The sequence below is a fragment of the Pseudophryne corroboree genome, chromosome 6 (genome assembly GCF_028390025.1).
Source record: "Pseudophryne corroboree isolate aPseCor3 chromosome 6, aPseCor3.hap2, whole genome shotgun sequence".
Lineage (NCBI taxonomy): Eukaryota > Metazoa > Chordata > Amphibia > Anura > Myobatrachidae > Pseudophryne > Pseudophryne corroboree.
This window is the reverse complement of record NC_086449.1, coordinates 808,371,754-808,391,942: the sequence shown is the minus strand read 5'-3', so window position 1 is coordinate 808,391,942 and position 20,189 is coordinate 808,371,754. Positions and strand designations below refer to the sequence as shown.

The window sequence follows — 20,189 nt, the reverse complement described above, 5'->3', positions numbered from 1 at the left end:
TTAGCGGCAGTGTGAGTGTTGTGTGCATGTGAGTGGGTTGGTTGTGCAGTAGTGTTCGGAATATGTGTAAGGAGCATTATGTGTGTCATGTAAAAATGCATTAATAATGTGCAACATATGTATAAGGGGCACTATGTGTGTCATTATGTGTTTAAGGGCATTAATAATGTGTGGCATACTGTATGTGTAACAGGGTACTACTGTATGTGTCATTATGTGTATAGGGGCACTAACAATGTGCAGCAAATGTGTACGGGGCACTATGTGTGTCATTATGTGTATTAGGGAATTAATAATGTGCGGCATATGTGTAAGGGACATGTGTAAAAGGGCATTAATAAAGGTTGTCATAATGTGTAAGCACATTATGTTTAGAAGGACATTAATAATGTGTCTCATATGTGTTAGGGGCATTACTGTGTGGAATTATGTGTTTAAGGTGCTCTTCTATGTGGTGTTGCGTATAGAAAGGGCACTACTGTGTCGTCTAATGTGAATAAAGAGCAATGGGGTGTGGTGTAATGTAAATAAGGAGCAATTCAGTGTGATGTAATGTGAATAAGGAGCTCTATGGTGAGGAGTAATATTTATAAGGTAAAGTGATACTACTGTGGGATGTAATATGAATTATGGAAACTATCGCATGATCAAATGTGAATAAAGTGCAGTACTGTGTGGTGTATTTGGAATTGGGGTTACTATTGTGTGGCCATGCCCCTTGCCAGCAAAAACACACCCCTTTTTGGGCTGTGCGCCAAATGTGCGAACTGTTCCTATTTAAAATATAGGGAGTACAAACACCAAAATAAGGACTGCTATGGGTGAGGGGTGATGGTGCTGGGAAAGAGGTGCAAGGTGTCAAAGTCAGAAAAATGTCTCAATGCACGTTGCCATATTTGCACCGCACACTGGTCCGCGCTGCGCGTGCGTACGCTCTCCCGTGGAAGCGCATACCCGCAATAGCGTGCACACGCAGGCGCGGTATGCGTATTTACGGTAGAGTTTATGTGGTCGTAGCGTGCGACTCATTCGTTACATATTTTCACAATTAATGTAGTTTATAGATCATGGTCCCTTTGATAGATTCTGAAAGTTTGGTTAAAATACAATGTCCCAGAGCTGAGGAATCCCTCTTTATATCGTACGAAGGGTCTAACAGGAATCATACAGCAGTGTTTGGTACCCATCGGAAGAGTATTTAATTAGCAATATTCCGGTGTTGGTTTGGAGCGTATTAATCGCTCGTGCGAATAGTTATGGACATAAGAAGTTTATGTCCATTTCTATTATTTACACATACTCAGGTATGCGGCGGGAAACCCAGTTTCCCACCCACCTGAGCTGTTGGAAATCGTCACAGCCCACCTGTATGAATCACCCTATGACCTTTTGTTATGATGCAGGGCCGAATTCCTTCGGCCAATGGACAATGGGATTGTAGGACCAGGAGATTGCATTGTGTGTGGGGCATAAATAGGCAGGCCGACCACACCCAGCTCTCACTCTCTCATCAACGGTTATCTGCTGATAGCCGGGAGCTGGATATCGAGGCGCAGGCGATCATACCCTTTGTGCGTAAGTTTCTCTCCGTAATCATTGTCTTTCTGTGAGCCAATTTCTCTCCATCTCCATCTCTCTCTCTCTCTCTCTCTCTCTCTCCTCTTTTCTCTTATATCTCTCATAGTATTATAGTATTGAACTGTATTGCATTTAGGTCAGTGTAGTATTGTCTTTTTGTATTTATTGTTTAGTTCTGTGGTTAGGAAGTCTCTGTTATATTGTAGTGTATCATTTGTACTGTTATCCCCTTTTACAAGTATATTAGATATAATACAGTTAATAGGCTTTGGAACCTAAACCAGTATCTGTGCATTTTCTATAGTGTTAAGTGTTCACTTGAGCGTCGGTGACGCTCAAGCAGCTTTGTAGTTAGTCAGGTTACACAAGGTTGCATTTACACCCTGTACTCACATTAAGGTATTCAGTGTATTTCATTGGTATAAGGTTTTAACATAAAGGTATAGTGTTGTGAGCGTCTGCATCGCTGGTGACCTCCTCGTGGTCTCGAGCGTACGCTACGCTACAGCGAATCATTCCCCTAGACATAGCCAATAACGTGTCCTGTGATCACTGGGCCGTGAGCGAACGTGACGCTTGAGCGTCTCGCCTACGGCTGAGCGATCGCTACGCCAATAGCGTACCATTACGGTACTTCTTAAGTAAACAGCGTACAGTGTTCTTAGCTTCATAAAGGGTTGTTTATACGACAAGGAATTTAGCATTGTCAATTGGGGACTCGTCCTATACTTCTCACATCTGCACTAGGTAGATCAGCAGACATTATCCCCCAGCAAAGGGTGGGAGGTTGTCTCGCAGTTGCTGACGGGATAAGCGTCTGCTTCGCTTAGATAAAGAGTGCTGAAGGAACCCGGTAACCGGAAGTAAGAACAAAACGCTTGTGTCTTTTTAAAACTGTTTATTTTTCTTTTGTCTTGCGTACGCACGCATATATCTGCATTTCTGTTTCATTTTCGTATATCACTATTCCTGTTTGCCAATTTTATAGTTGATAGAAAGTGCTAAAAAGAGATTTGCTGTTATTTCATAGTAGAGGTAATAGTTAAAGTATAGAACAAACACACGGTTTGTCTGAGATACAAGGCAGTCAGTGTGGATTGCGGTAGATGATCAGGGATCATTTACATTGATAAAAATATATTGTGTTACGGTGGATCTTTGCATTGCGTACACGTGTCGCTAACAAAGACTAGCGTACGCAATCCAAAGGCAGACGCACGCAGCGTACATTACGCAACGTAGCGTCCGGTTACGCCCACGTAGCTCAAGTTGTGATAAAGTGAAGTAACGCAAAGGCGATAATTAACGCACAGCGGTAGATAACGCGACGCGGTAAATAACGCAAATCTATTTTTGGAAAAATCTGAAATTTAGTTTAACAGATCCTGCTCCTAATTGGTAACACTTTTGGCCTAAAGACAATTTCTGCGCAGAAATAGATATAGAAACAAAGTGTACATGTGTTGAGTGAGTGTGTTTTGTATACAAAAGTTTATATAACTTTAAGGTGGAACCAAAAGGAAAGCCGGGTACTCGTCAAGGGACATACGTGTAAGTGACATATACGGTGGCTAGGGAGGCATCCCTGGTTAAATAATATTTGAGCATTAGAGTATAGCGGACCATAAGGTAACGAGACCAGGAGGTCATAAGGTAACAAGACCAGGAGGTCATAAGGAACAAGACCAGGAGGTCGTAAGGTAAAAGGTCCGCTATAAAAGTCCAGTGGCACAACGCCTGGGGTGTTGGTGCAGAACCCATATAGGCCATAAGCTCTTGCTGAAGGAATCGCGGCCGGAAACATCGATTCCATTGGTCTTTCAGTACATGACAAGTAGTGCTCGTGTACTGAACGATTGGACCGCACGTAATTGTGTGCAGTAGTTAGTAATCTGACCTAATACCATTAGAGTAAAGTGGTCACAAACGCTATTTGTACATTCTGACGTGATTTGTGTAATTTTTTATTTTTGGAAGGGAAGTTCGCTGGTCACTCAGGAACTATCCAACAACCGATACTTGCTGGGGAACGCGCCCCAGTAAATAAAGGTTCACAGGGGCCCTGGGTTGGGTACCGCAGCTCTGGTTACAGTGATTGCAGTACTGGCCAACGTGGGCGAGAAGTAAGTGGGGTACTTGATAAACCACCACCGCCGGCCTGCCCAAGGACATCTTGGTTTGTTTGTAAGGGTTCGCTGAAAACCTTGAGATAAAGATCCAAGGAGGAATAAGCAATGCCTGCAGATTATGGGGGCCATTTGTTCCGGTAGGGGGCGATCAACCTCGGTTCGGGTTGATTCAGAGAACCGACCAGTTGGGTCGGCACGATATGTAATGTGTGAAAAATACGGTAGTCACACAGAGGTTTTATGTGATGAATGGGAGAGAATGACAGTACAAGACAGGGACAAATTCCCAAGAATAGGTAGCTTCAGTCCAGAAGTGTTACAAAATTTAAGGAGGAGGATATGTCTCGTAAAATCAGCAAAGAGACGAATTCAGCATCATGATTGTTTACAGTTATGGCACCAGGAAGGTGAGATACAGAGAGGGTTGGCTCTGGCGGCAGGATCTGGGGCAGTCAGGAAGTTGATTGCCACAGCTCCTCCCCCACCATACATTGCAGGAGAGAAGTTGATTGCGGAGAGAAACGCACTGGGTTGTAAAACACAAACTCTTAGTAACACTGTAAATGTTAATGATGTTAACCAAATAACTCATGCAAGTATTAACCCGTGCAAGTTGTACCCTGTTGTGAACCTTCCTCAGGAGTGTGATCAAGAAGACGATTCAGCAACAATTTCAGCTCTCTCTCTTGCGGCCACCATAGCAGAGACCACAGTAGGCACAGCGACACCCACGAGATTAGTGAAAGCCCCTAGCGGAGGGATAGGTGAGGTCGTGTCAACGGGTAAGTACGGCACCATGCACTACACTGAAACAATTGTACCACAACAAGCAGTAGAATCTACACAGGAAGAGGCTGTTAGAATTGCTCCTGTAAGGGTAATAGCAGTTCCCAATGGAAAAACAGATGTGTCTGGAGCCACTCCCATAAGGAACATTGCCATGTACACTCCATTTTCCAGAATGGAACTAAGAACAATAGTGTCCGAATTTCCTGACCCCAGGAAGGATTTAGTTGCTAGCCAAAAATACATCAGGGATTTAGGTAACACTGTAGAACCCAACAACAAGGATTGGCAGATACTGCTAAGAGCTTGTTTACCTTCCAATGTTGATGCAACTCAATTTTTAGCTGATTGTGCATTGGATAAAGATGTACCGCTTACAGACGTGTACAACAAGGATAATGTAAAAAGGATAAATTTACAGCTAAAAGAGTATTTCCCTGCCGTTGTTAAATGGAATAAAATATTTTCCATTAAGCAAAAGGAGTCCGAAACGGCAACAGAATATTTTCACCGGGCACTATTAGAAATGGCAAAGTACACTGGTATAGAAGACATTAAGACCAACCCAAACCATCGAGAAGTAGCAGTATCTGTACTGATGGATGGTTTGAAAGAAACATTAAAAGCTAGGGTACAGACCACGCAGCCATGTTGGCGAGGTCTGTCAGTGTCCACCTTGAGAGAGGCTGCTATTGATCACGACAGAAATATCACTAGGCACAGGGAGTCGCAAAGTGATAAGTTGATGTCCGTAAGTATACAGGCGCTGACCACAAGGCAGCCTGCGTATGTACCACCGAATCCTGTGGGTAAGACAAGTGTAATAACATGTTTTTCTTGTAACAGACCGGGACACTATGCACGAGAATGTAGAACAAAGAATGTACAAAGATCTTTTCAACCCCCTAGACAACAACACAACACACGACATTGGGAGCAGGGTCCACAGAGGCGGAGTTTTGAGCCACATACAGGGGAAACAAAAAGATATCCCCCGAACAGAGATTGGCATGCCTCTGGTAGTTCTCAGCTAACTCCCCCACAAGTAGTTGCTGCCAATGGGATTCAGGGAGGTCAGCATACCCAATAGGGGTGTGGCCATACCTGTAATCTGCAGCCAGTTAAGTTGATTGCCAGTCTTGGAAGCGAACCAGAGATTGCAATCAATGTAGCTGGTAAAACTTTAAACTTTCTTGTAGACACAGGGGCGGCCAAGTCAGTGATAAATTCGACAGTGGGCATGAGAACCACTGGTAGGACAATTCCAGCCATGGGAGTAACAGGAGTAGTCCAGCACTACCCTGTTAGCAAACCAGCCGAGATTACAATAGGGCCTTTGCATACCAAGCATTCCTTTTTGCTGGCTGCATCTGCACCAACTAATCTCCTGGGTAGAGACTTACTATGTAAAATGGGTTGCGTCATTTATTGTACTCCTGAAGGTGTATTCTTGGACATCCCTGAGAATCACGCTCAGGAAGTACGAGACATGTTAGACTCCCCATCAAAATTAATGTCACATTCCATTATGACAAATAGGAATCCATCCCAAGTAGAAGAGATGACATCTCAGATACCAGAGTCGCTTTGGACAAAAGATGGACAGGACACTGGATTAATGGCAAATGTAGCTCCAGTAGTTCAACAAGTAAAAGATGGTAGGATAGCTCCAAAAATCCCACAGTATCCTCTGAAGCCAGAGGTGGAGTTAGGAGTTTTCCCAGTAATAGAGCGCTTGCTACAACAGGGCATTCTAGTAAGAACGTCCAGCACAGCAAATAGTCCCATCTTCCCTGTTAAAAAGAGTGGGGGGAGGGGTTACAGGCTAGTGCAGGATCTAAGGGGGATTAACAAAATAGTTGAGAGTCAGTTCCCCGTAGTGCCTAATCCAGCTGTCATCCTAATGCAAATTCCTCCCACTGCCAAATTTTTCACTGTTATTGACCTCTGCTCCGCTTTCTTTTCGGTACCTCTGCACCCTGACAGCCAATATTTGTTTGCATTCACATACAGAGGAGTCCAATACACGTGGACTCGGTTACCCCAAGGTTTCATAGATAGTCCAAGTATATTTTCTCAGGCTTTGCATGATTGTTTACAGTCTTTCCAACCGGAAAGTGGATCAGTGTTGATACAGTACGTGGATGATCTACTACTGTGTTCTGATTCATTGGAGGCATCCCTGAAGGATACGAAACAGCTCCTGTTTCATCTTTCAGACACAGGTCACAAGGTCTCCAAAGACAAGTTGCAATTATGCCAAGCTAAGGTAAAATACTTGGGACACTGTCTAACACAAGGACTGAGACACCTGACCGCTGATAGAATCCAAGCCATTAGAGACATGACACTGCCACAAACCCAGCAACAGATCAGGACGTTTTTAGGAATGTGTGGGTATTGCCGTAATTGGATCCCAGGGTTTTCCATATTGGCGCTACCTTTGCAGGAAATGGTCTCCTCAAACAAACCTGATCGGATTTCGCATACAGACGAATCCGAAACAGCATTTGAGAGACTCAAACAGTGCCTAACGCAGGCACCAGCACTAGGTATGCCAGACTATGGGAAACCCTTTGAACTATACGGAACAGAAAGTGCTGGGTGCGCAGCAGGTGTACTAACACAAAAACACGGTGATGCCAGCAGGCCAATTGCATACTACAGCGCTCAGCTAGACACGGTAGCGCGATCCCTCCCCACATGCTTGCGTAGCGTTGCGGCGATAGCATTGCTAGTGACAAAAAGCGAAGATGTCGTGCTAGGCCACAACCTCACAATCCATACACCGCATGCGGTATCTGCCTTATTGAATTCTGCCCAAACCAGACACGTCTCATCAGCAAGGTTTACAAGATGGGAATTGGCATTAATGGCCCCCGTAAACATCACCATAAGGAGATGCAGTGCATTAAACCCTGCGACATTTCTCCCAGGTGTGCCTGGTCAGGCACAAAGGGTGGGAGGTGAGAGTGATGGGGAAGGAGGATTTAATGCAAAGGAAGATGCACATGATTGTATGGAATATTTGACCCAAAATTTTACCGCAAGGCCTGACATCAGTGACAATCCACTAGAAGATGCAGAACTCACGTTCTACACGGACGGTAGTTGTCACAGACAGTCAGACTCGGGAGACTTGTGTACTGGATACGCAGTCGTAGATGACCAAGACACCATAGAAGCGGAACCGCTAGGCCCACCTCACTCAGCCCAGGTTGCTGAACTGGTCGCCCTAACCAGAGCATGTGAATTGGCTAAGGGTAAGTCTGCCAATATCTACACCGATTCTAGATACGCGTTCGGGGTAGTACATGATTTCGGAGCGCTATGGCGTCTCAGAAATTTCATGACGGCAGCTGGTACACCGATAGCGCATGCAGCTCACATAAAAAGGCTTCTAACAGCGATACAGGAACCCGACAGAGTGGCTGTTATCAAATGTAAAGCACATACATATAGTCAAGACCCAGTATCCCTTGGTAACAGCCGAGCAGACGAAGCCGCAAAGCTTGCAGCTGCTACCCCCACACGGACAGACACCACACAGTTGATGGTATTTAATACCATCAACACACAGAAGTTGTGTGAGATGCAGAATTTGTGTTCCACACAGGAAAGAGCAGTCTGGAAGGCAAAGGGATATGGCCAGGAGTCCTCAGGGCTCTGGACGGATGGACATGGTAAACCAGTGGCCCCCAGGGCATACCTTCCATGTCTGGCTGAAGCAGCTCACGGGCTGACTCATCTAGGCAAGGAGGGGATGTGCAAATTGGTAAGAGCATACTGGTGCGCCCCAGGATTCTCCTCTCATGCGGGTAAAAGAGCAATGTCATGCCTTACCTGTCTGAGAAAGAATATTGGAAAGGCAATACCTACAGAACCATCCCATATCCCACCTGCCGGCGGCCCTTTCCAGGTAATACAAATTGACTTCATTCAATTACCCCCATGTCGAAATTTGAAATATGTACTTGTTTGTATAGATGTTTTCTCGAATTGGGTCGAAGCTTTTCCAGCAGCTACAAATACCGCTATGTTTACAGCTAAGAAAATTGTGCAGGAATTTGTATGTAGATATGGTATCCCTAGAATCATTGAAAGTGATAGGGGTACCCATTTTACAGGTGATGTCTTTCAAGGAATGTGTAAGTTGATGGGAATTGATAGCAAGCTGCACACTCCGTACCGTCCACAGGCGAGTGCGAAGGTCGAAAGAGTGAACAGCACTATTAAAAATAAATTGAGTAAAGTAATGGCAGAGACAGGATTGACGTGGCCAGAAGCTTTACCCATTGTTTTGTATAGCATCAGAACCACTCCCAGGTCCCCTCTTAATCTGTCTCCTTTTGAAATCTTGTTTGGTCGACAACCGCATGTCATGATTAACCCTCAGGATGATTTGAAATGTAACAATGAAGTAACTGTAAAGTACTTGATTAACATGAGTAAACAGTTGAGGAATCAAAATGATAATCTGAAGTTGGTGATTCCTGATTTACCAGATAGTAATTGTCATGACATTGAACCTGGGGATTATGTAATGATACGAAATTTTCTACGCTCAGGTTGTCTTATTGATAGATGGGAAGGACCATACCAGGTCTTATTGACTAGCACCACAGCATTGAAGGTTGCTGAGAGAGAGACTTGGGTCCATTCATCCCACTGCAAGAAGGTTGCTGATCCAGAGAAGTCCCGTGATAAGGAACAGACGGTAGAGGTTGTATCACTAGAGTGTCTGTTCCAGGAGGACTGAGGCGGCACCTGAGCCTTGAAGATCGAAAGCAGCTGTCGACTCCCCTCTCCCTTTTATTGTTTTCTCCACTCCCCATCCCCTCTCCCTTAAAATTTCTTTTTCCCCCTTCTCATTCTTCTCTATTTCCTCCTCAAAGATGGACTTGCCCCAAGAGACTGTGATCCGGATTTTGATGTTAACCATGATGTTGACCAGAGCAGTCTGTTCCGGCGAGAGTACCATAGAGGTCGAGAGAGGTTCTGGAATGGGTTCCGATTATGATGATGGAGGCGTAGTTTTCCAAGATCAACCAAACCAACAAGCAAAGGCGAGTATCAGAAAACGATCCGATAGAAGAAATTGTGATGGATTGTTAGCTGAAGAAAATTGTATCTGTAGGCTCTGTGATAATCTGGTTGAAGATGGATGCATAAAGAAATGCCAATCTAGTTTTAATATCCATATGGACCGGCATCCATTGAGTGACTATCACTCTCTAGTGGGTAATGTGTTAAACAAGACCGATTGTTGGGTATGCTCTCAAGTACCTCAGGGTCACAGTAAATCAGGGCTAGTACCATTTCCTTTAACGTTAGGGGAGGTACTTGAGCTAAGTGGTGGGAGACCGGTGGACCGGAGGTTTAACATCTCCAGCCCTCCTAGTTTGAAGCTCCACCAATACCATGTGGATAGGTCCCTCATATGTTTTAACATCTCCAATCCCAGAAAACCGGGAAATTGGGAAGTGTCATGGAGCAACCTTACCATGACCTTTTCACATAGAGCAGATAGAATGCCTACAGATACAGAGCTCGTACGCCACATAGCCAGTAGAGGAAAATCTTTCCGGTATCGATATACCTTAGGAAATAGGATTACTAGAGTTGGAGAGGTATCACCAGGATACTGTGCACATATCGTACAAACCGATACGTGCATTAGGCAGATGGAAGAATTAGGGTCAGGAGATTTCACCTGGAAGGTTTGTAACATGGTCATGTCCTTCTCCGTCCCATATGTTCTCCCCGATGATGCATATTTCATATGCGGGAGAAAGGCGTACAAGTGGCTTGCCCCAAACTCTGAAGGATTGTGTTATATTGGAAAAGTATTGCCTGAAGTGATGACTGTTACACATGACAAAATGAAGGACATACACCGTGGTGCCCAAGCTCCTTATACTCACACTCATTACGAGCACCGAGTTAAAAGACAACTGTCAGAAAGGTTAGAGCATCCGGCCTCTGATCTTATCCATGAATCCACCGGGATTCAGGTTCTGGTAGCGTTAGATTTCACTCGCACCGCTCGAGGTGTGATGAATTATAGATACATTTCCGCACTCGCCAATTTGTTAGATAATATCACTGAAATGTATGATGACACGTTTAGATACACTGGAAGAGAACTTCAAGCTTACAAAACAGAACTAGTTCAGCATAGGATGGTTCTTAATTATCTTACAGCAGTAACAGGCGGATATTGTGTTACATTGGCAACACAGCACGGCATAAAGTGTTGCACGTATATCACAAATAGCACCGAGGATCCGGTAGAGGTCATAGACCAAAAGATGGACGATATTCTGCAATTAAAGTGGGAATTTCGTCGAAAACACAATCTCACCCTTGCTGCTGTAGGTAATGAGCTGACTGGTTGGGTGTCATGGTTGAACCCGCGAAATTGGTTCTCCGGTTTAGGAGACTGGGCTCAAGGAGTCATAATGGATGTTGGAAAGTTTCTACTATGTATCTTGGGTGTCGTTATATCGATTGGATTGATATTTAGATGCGGGCAGGCTTTAATGAGGTGCAAACAAAGTACAAAAGTGATGAGCTTGAGGAGTGAGGAAACCGTAATTAACCTGGATTTGATTTATGACCCAATGATAGAAACCAGAATGTGATGAAAATGCGATTATACGGTCCGTTTCTTTCACCTGTTTTTCTGCTTTTCTCCAAGATACAAAGACCCCCTTGGACGAGGAAGCTGACGAGACGAGATGTATACAGACAACGGATTGACCAAAGAAGAAGATTTGACAACTTTAAATATGGACACTTGATGAACTTTGCCATGGATCCCCAGTTTCCCTAGTACTTTTAAACTCACGCTAGCCCAACATTTTTTGTAAATCTGATGGCTCAGACAAAGCTATTTGCTCATGCCCAAGGAGCAATACAGCGCAAAGAAGACGACTCTCAACAGATACCGAAAACAACTTCGACGACAGATGTACATTTCCCTGACATAGAATATCATTGCATTTTTCGTAAGTGTTCTTTATCTTCATCTCTGCAACCCCCAGGTAACGACACACATAGACGATAGGGAATACAGGCACAGATAGCAGCAACCACATACCTCCCCCATTCATGTATCATCAACTAAAATGTGCATCCCCATTTTGTTACAACCACAGCCGAAATGAGCTCGGTAGAGTTTGACAGCCCATCCACAGACCTGTACCACAGGACAAGAAGGAATTCAAATGTATACTTCGCAATACCTCGAAGCTTGATTTACCACACGTACGGCACGATGATACATGACCCTCCAAACATGGACTCATACACACATGCTTCTACTTTCTCACTAGGTCATACCCTCTTCACACCTACTCCACTCTTCTCCCCTACCCAACCATGGAAATCAATTAACCCCTGACTTACATTTTTCTCCTTAAATGTTTTGTGGCAGTTATTATTGACTGCCAAAGGGTGGACTGTCAAAGTCAGAAAAATGTCTCAATGCACGTTGCCATATTTGCACCGCACACTGGTCCGCGCTGCGCGTGCGTACGCTCTCCCGTGGAAGCGCATACCCGCAATAGCGTGCACACGCAGGCGCGGTATGCGTATTTACGGTAGAGTTTATGTGGTCGTAGCGTGCGACTCATTCGTTACATATTTTCACAATTAATGTAGTTTATAGATCATGGTCCCTTTGATAGATTCTGAAAGTTTGGTTAAAATACAATGTCCCAGAGCTGAGGAATCCCTCTTTATATCGTACGAAGGGTCTAACAGGAATCATACAGCAGTGTTTGGTACCCATCGGAAGAGTATTTAATTAGCAATATTCCGGTGTTGGTTTGGAGCGTATTAATCGCTCGTGCGAATAGTTATGGACATAAGAAGTTTATGTCCATTTCTATTATTTACACATACTCAGGTATGCGGCGGGAAACCCAGTTTCCCACCCACCTGAGCTGTTGGAAATCGTCACAGCCCACCTGTATGAATCACCCTATGACCTTTTGTTATGATGCAGGGCCGAATTCCTTCGGCCAATGGACAATGGGATTGTAGGACCAGGAGATTGCATTGTGTGTGGGGCATAAATAGGCAGGCCGACCACACCCAGCTCTCACTCTCTCATCAACGGTTATCTGCTGATAGCCGGGAGCTGGATATCGAGGCGCAGGCGATCATACCCTTTGTGCGTAAGTTTCTCTCCGTAATCATTGTCTTTCTGTGAGCCAATTTCTCTCCATCTCCATCTCTCTCTCTCTCTCTCTCTCTCTCTCCTCTTTTCTCTTATATCTCTCATAGTATTATAGTATTGAACTGTATTGCATTTAGGTCAGTGTAGTATTGTCTTTTTGTATTTATTGTTTAGTTCTGTGGTTAGGAAGTCTCTGTTATATTGTAGTGTATCATTTGTACTGTTATCCCCTTTTACAAGTATATTAGATATAATACAGTTAATAGGCTTTGGAACCTAAACCAGTATCTGTGCATTTTCTATAGTGTTAAGTGTTCACTTGAGCGTCGGTGACGCTCAAGCAGCTTTGTAGTTAGTCAGGTTACACAAGGTTGCATTTACACCCTGTACTCACATTAAGGTATTCAGTGTATTTCATTGGTATAAGGTTTTAACATAAAGGTATAGTGTTGTGAGCGTCTGCATCGCTGGTGACCTCCTCGTGGTCTCGAGCGTACGCTACGCTACAGCGAATCATTCCCCTAGACATAGCCAATAACGTGTCCTGTGATCACTGGGCCGTGAGCGAACGTGACGCTTGAGCGTCTCGCCTACGGCTGAGCGATCGCTACGCCAATAGCGTACCATTACGGTACTTCTTAAGTAAACAGCGTACAGTGTTCTTAGCTTCATAAAGGGTTGTTTATACGACAAGGAATTTAGCATTGTCAAAGGTCAGAGGCGGAACCAGCGGTGGTGCTAGGGGGCACCAGCCAAAATCTTGCCTAGGGCATCATATTGGTTAGGGCCGGCTCTGGTGCCAGGTATCTTGTTGCTTGAATATGCATCTTAGTTGCAATGTGATGCAACAAAACGGCTTCACGAGAGTGCACTGATGTATGTGATAGGCGACACTTGTACATCTGTGCGTAACTGAGGGGGTCATTCCGAGTTGATCTCTCGCTGCCCATTTTCGCAGCGCAGCGATCAGTTAAAAAAACTGCAAAACTGCACATGCGTATGCACAGCAATGCGCACGCGCGTTGTACGGGTACAAACAGCATCTTTGCTGTGCAATTCTTCTAGCGAAGAATTCATTCGCATAACGGATCGCAAGGAGATGGACAGGAAGAGGGCGTTTATGGGTGTCAACTGACTGTTTTCTAGGAGTGGTAGGGAAAATGAAGAGTTGTTCAAGTGTTTGCAGGACGGGTGTCTGACGTGAATTCCGGGACCTCCGTCTCTAGGATCATCGCACAGTAACTTCAGGGCTGGTCTTGTTTTGCACAAAATGTTTTTGTACCGCTCGGCTGCACAGGCGTTCGCACACTTGCAAATCGAAAATACACTCCCCCGTGGGCGGCGACTATGCGTTTGCACGGCTGCAAAAAGTAGCTAGCGAGCGATCAACTCGGAATGAGTCCGAATCAGTATATGAAGTGCTGTGATGCAGCGGGCGAGGATTTTTTTTTCACGGCAAGTTCCAATGTGCTTCATCTGCGACTTTGAAAATATTTAAAACAAATTCATGTGCGGTTAAATCCGCAGCTGTGTCTCTGGTTCAGATATGAGTGCTGTTTTGCTGTGTCTGCTGTGCGATCAGCTGTCCAGCTCTTCCTGATGCACACACCAAGGTCCTTCAGAGCAGATGTGGGGTGTAAGGGTTTAAGGTTGTTATCAGCAATGATGTGGACTCGGAGTTTATAACTAGCCCCCTCTCTCAGTGCTTCTGCTGTTGGGGTCTGGGAGTGGATCTGTGGACAGTTTCAGCAGTGGGATCCAACAAGGATTTACCCAGCACCCCAGATGCCCGGTTCGACACTGCCGGAACAGAAGTCCCAGAATATTTTAGAGAGGATGGTGCATCACAGGAACTTAATGTGACGATAAGATCAAGCACTGGGTGAGACCATGAAGTCAAGTTTTTGAAGGATTTCTTCGGACTACAAAAAGATATTAATAGATATGAAAAGAAGTAAATATTGTAATATAAACAAGTTCTTGATGAAAATATTTCCATTGATAAATGTTTGCTCATGACAAAAGCTATTAAGATGCCGCTGTTGATAATGCCTTTTGCATCTGATAAAGTAAAAATGCATCTTTCCCTCAGACATCTGTAGACATCTCCTTCTACACCCCAGGAGTGCTCATCCGTTGTTGTATTCATCTGTAAGGGAAAATGACATTTCGATAAATACTTCTTGCAAACGGAGTCTAGATGCCCATTAACGTGGAGTGTAACCATTCCACTTTCAGGCACGGTTGAGGTAAATTAGCAAGCCCCCCCCCCCCCCCCCCTTCTTTGAATAGTGGTGGTGGGGTTAATCCTCTGAAACACCCTCCTGTTGCTGTAAAGGCACGGATGTACATCAGTCCTTCAGATTGGAGGACGTTATATCTCAGAGTGGCCAGCAATTGCGTAGACATCCCCACATTCTTCTGCATTGTAGGATTGGCCATAGACTATCGATGGTTAGAGACCAGCAATGGTCTGATGACAATGAGGAGTTTTTCATTAATGGTCTGTGGCGGATCCCTGATAGTGAGTGCTGGCCCTGCTATGAGCAAACGCAGTTTGCAAATGTATTTAGACAACAACTGATGGCTGAACCATCGATGGTTTCTTCCCACGGGTGTAAAAAAACGATGCCATCGATGGGGCTACTGCATAGTCCAGCTAAGGCCTGTGCTTGAAAGTTGGACAAGTAGTTTAATAAGACATGCATAGTCTTATGCTGGATGACAGAGCTAGGTTCGCAAGAACTTTGGGATCTTCTTGGAACAGTAGTAAAATGGATCCAAGGGTATGGAAAACAAATGGCGGGTCACCTCAGGATGCCCGTGCTCTATATGTACGGCGTTACCGACGCAATGATCCACTGTACTCTCAGGGTGGTCTGTCCCCTCACTAAGGCTTGTGCCCCGGCTCCCAATGCACATGTTGGAGACCGAATAGACCATTGCATTCTGGCACAGTGGAAAGCGTTTTCTGCAGTGGTGAATCATCCAGTAGTATGACGGATGAATCTGGGTTTGGCAAATTCGAGACGAATACTTCCTGTCAGAATGTGTACTGCCCACTGGCGTATCTATAAAGGGTGCTGTGTGTGCGGTGCACACGGGCCCCCGGGACCCCACACCCTGCACCAACTTTTTCAATACTATCTGGAGTCCTGTGTCGGCAGGAGCGGAAACCACAAGGAAAATGTCCCAGTAGGAAAATCACTGGGAAAGCTGCACCATTATAATGGAGACCGGCGCATGCGTACTAGACTCTAGGAAAGTGCCAGACTCTCCTAGTGCCCAGAGTTTATTGCCCTGCCTGCTAGAGAATAGGGGGCCCAGACGGAGACTGCCTCCTTCTCTCATGAATGCCCCCTGGTACTGCCAGCTTTGGTAGGGGAGAATTGACAGCCTGGGCCCCATAGTCCCAGTTAACGGAAATCATAATGTTACAGTGAGGTTAAAGGAGACCTGTGAGGCAGCACTCTGAGGCAGGCCCTTTCTTGTGTCAGTATGACAGCGGTCAGTCACACGCAATTCCCATCTTCACATAGCTGAGCAATTTTTTGCAACTGCGCATATGCCGCAATCCCTAAAAAACTGTACGGCGCACGTGTCGCACAGAGTAGAAACTGCATCTGTGATAGAGCTGGTGTGAGTCCCGATGGTGGCGTATATGGAAATGAATCAGCAGGCGTCTCAGCCTTTACACAGTCAGACGCATGGATGCACACCAGGGAATGGCTTTGTAGTGGTATTTGTATAAAGTCGCTGCTGATCGAGGTTGGACGCCGGCCCTGATGCTGGCATGGGTGCGCCCTTGGATCTGGTGTTGCTGCCGGGGATTCTGCTGCCGCCACTTGATGTGACCTTGCCATGCTCTGAGCTGCCCGATTCCTGCTGTTAATGTATGAAAGGAAGGGGGCGCTGTGTGCCTGCACGCTCCTGGCTGCTGCTGGGATGAAGAGCCGGTGGATGGTTGGCAGGCATCTGGCTCTGTGGTCTCGGGCTGCGTTCTCTCCCTGCTCCTCCAGCTGCGGGAATACAGGGTGCTGCTGCTGTGGCAGGGTCAGCATCTCTGACCCAAGCTGCTGCCCGCTGTGTCCATCCACTTGCCCTGCCTGACTGCTGGTGGTCACCTAGGGTTCTGGAGATGTTTCTGATGGCCCCGGGCTACATCTGCTGCCGAGACTCCATTGTCTGTGCTGCCTACCTCCTACTCTTCTCCCGTGGTTGGGCTATGAAAACACCAGGACCTCTCTTGCCTGCTGCCATATATATATATATATATATATATATATATATGTGTGTGTGTACTGTATGTCACATTACATCACTACATTACCCACTGTACTATGAAGAAGAAACCATTTGAAACCTGCAACAAGGAATTAACGGCCTGGTAACATGTTGCGTCTTCATTTCAGTCACGAGGATTATGCAGTTCCACCCTTACTTACCGTGATCTTTCTGCTTCATGAAGCGCCTTATACCAAGGGAGGCTGCGATAGACAATTCGGCACATGGATTTAAAAATGAATGGCATGCCTTCCAACCAATAAATCACATCACCAGCTATATTGGATTGCATTATGCAAGGAATTAATCCAGTTGAGGTTTATGGGTTCAAGAAGGATTATTTTCTTTTTTTTTTTTGGGGGGGGGGTCTGGGAATTGAGAATAAATTGTCTTCTGCCCTGCTGAGGGTTGTTTGTCTCCCTCAAGAACAGCTCCACTAATCTACTGTATATAAAAAGAGTTGAACTTTGACCTTTTAATCCTTGCTGTCTAACTCATACCTCCCAACTTTTAAGAACACAGAATCGGGACCCTCACGCGACCCGGAAAGGGTGTTTGGTCTTGGGTGGCCACGGCATCTATTCAGAGATCACTTGTGGCTTTGCAACACATATTCCATAACAGGGCCGGTTCTAGACCTTGTGGCGCCCAGGGCGAAAGTTTCCTTTGGCGCCTGGCACCCCCCCAACCAGACAGGAAATACAGGGTTAGTGCGTGCTGTAGGCGCGCGTCAAAAAATAGGGGTGTGGCTTCATAGGGAAGGGGCGTGGTCAGTTATGCCCTCTGTAGCTGTGCGCTCAGTAGTTGTGCCCCCAGTACTGTGCCCTCAGTAGTTGTGCCCCCAGTACTGTGCCCCCTGTAGCTGTGCCCTCAGTAGTTGTGCCCCCAGTACTGTGCTTTCTGTAGCTGTGCCCCCTGTAGCTGTGCCCTCAGTAGTTGTGCCCCCAGTGCTGTGCCCTCAGTAGTTGTGCCCCCAGTACTGTGCCCTCAGTAGTTGTGCCCCCAGTACTGTGCCCCCTGTAGCTGTGCCGCTTACAAATAGAAATAAATAAATACTCACCATCCCCGCTCCTGCTTCCCGACCGCTGCTGACCTCCGTCTCCGGCTGCCGGCGCCACTCCTCGGATCTATGCACCTCATAGACACTAGAGGTCAATTATGAGCTCTAGCGTCTATGGCTGCTGCCACAATGCCGTGCGGTGCGCAATGACGTCATCGAGCACCGCACGGCACCAGCAGCGGATCTTGCTACCGTGGCAGCGCCCTTGGGGCAACGGCCCCACCGGGCAAAAGTCCTGCTTGCCCGTGGCAAGATTCGCTACTGTTCCATAATCTCCGATCAAACCGAAAATAATCCTCACATCTTGTAAGGTCAGGCTAAATATAAGCATAGGAGCACACACATAGTAAGAGTGCTGGAGACGTTTCAAATACAAATAAAGGCGGTTACTTAGGTTTGCTAGCAAACCAAAATAGCACACTAATGAGCAAAACCATGTGCAGTGCAGGTGGGGCCGATGTAACATGTGCAGAGAGAGTTAGATTTGGGTGGGTTATATTGTTTCTGTGCAGGGTAAATACTGGCTGCTTTATGTTTACACTGCAATTTACATTTCATTTTGAACACACCCCACCCAAATCTAATGGGCCCTACAGACTCGGCGATCTGCCGCCAAGCTGCCCGACAGCAGATACCGCAGACTGATGACCCGGCAGCGGGGGGGGGGCAGTGACGTCCATATCGGCCTGCATGCACAAGCGACGGGGCACCAGCGATGAAAGAGCTCGGGGCCGCGCATCGTTCATCGTTGGTGCCTCCACACTGAAAGATATGAACGGATGGAACGCACGCGGAGAGCAGTTCTAGCTGCTGCCGTCTCTGCCAGCTAATTTTAGCAGAGTAGGAATAGTTGCATTCAAAATGAACATATCAGTCACGATCCAGACGGTTAATAATCACAGCAGTGTGCGATTATTAATACATAGGCCCCTAGGTTCTCTGCTATTTATGTACCGAGTAGATTTAATTGCCTCCTGGTAATAAACACGAGTTACCACATACTGTTTGCCGTTCCTCCGCTCCGATAAAATCATTAAATCATTTTCACAGAACACCACAAATCAGCACCAACCATCTCTTCTCACACTCCCCTGTGCCCCCCCCAGAAGAATGAGGGGGGTGTTTGGTATTCAGCTGCAGTTGGTGGTCTCTGGTGAGGCCAAGTGTGTTACTGATCTGCTTCCAGTCGGCCATCCGGTAATTCTATAGAAAAAGATAACTACAACATGTTTTCAGAGCGAGACCAGGGGGAGGTAGCGCATTACTTTCCAAGACGTCTGAAGAATATTTAAAGTATTTTATTTGTATTTAAACCCCAGTAAATGTAGTACTGTACTCGTTTGTAGCGATATTAAGTCAGTCTAAAGAATTCTAGGAGTCAAATAATGATAATAACTAAATCATATTAGATATTTTTTTTAAATATAATTTTACACAAAAAAAATCATACACACCTCACTTGTTCTTAGCATGGTTAACCAGCACAACCTCCAGTACTAGTTAGTCCAGAGCCTTCAGCTTTTGCATTTGGCTAGAACAGTCTGTTGTCTGCATGTAGAGAGCTCACGTTCCACGGTAGAATGCGACATAGATCCGGCTAGGGGGGGGGGGGGTTCTGCTATCATGCCAAGGAATGCATTCTTGTCATATATATATATACTAGGTGATTCATCGCGCCCTACGGGCGCTCTTCACACCGTCGTTAGGGGCTACGCCCTGTTAACCCCTGCACGCCTTTGAACATACGCAGGCCGGTAGATAACAGAACCAGAAATGCAGGGCAGTATAGAGGGCATACAGAAATGGGTTCCGGTTGAGAAAAGGTAGACAGGTGTAGGGGGGGAGAAAGGGAATGTACAGAAAAACGCTGTGCGATGGGTAAAGGATAGGGAGAGGCAGGGTGGTAGGGAGAGGATAAAAGAGAGGGAAGGTGTTAGACAGAAAATAGCGTTGCAAGAGGCTACGACCTGTTAACCCCTGCACGGGTTTCAGCTGTGCTATAATTGTTATTATATGGAGTATTACCTTCACAAAAGTTTATGCTATTGGGTAAATATTGCAAGGGGGAAGGGCATGCAATTGTCAAGGGGACGTAGCCCTTTGTGAGGGCGTGAAGAGTGGCCGCAGGGCACAATGAATAACATAGTGTACTATATACTGCTAGTGT

The 20,189-nt window shown here is 45.8% G+C and overlaps 1 long non-coding RNA gene across 1 annotated transcript in view; it reads right to left on the bottom strand.

Annotated features, from left to right (window-relative positions):
* LOC134935765 (uncharacterized) overlaps positions 1–20,189 on the bottom strand; it is a 46,613-nt gene that overhangs the window by 2,131 nt on the left and 24,293 nt on the right. The gene's annotated exons all lie outside the window — the stretch shown is intronic.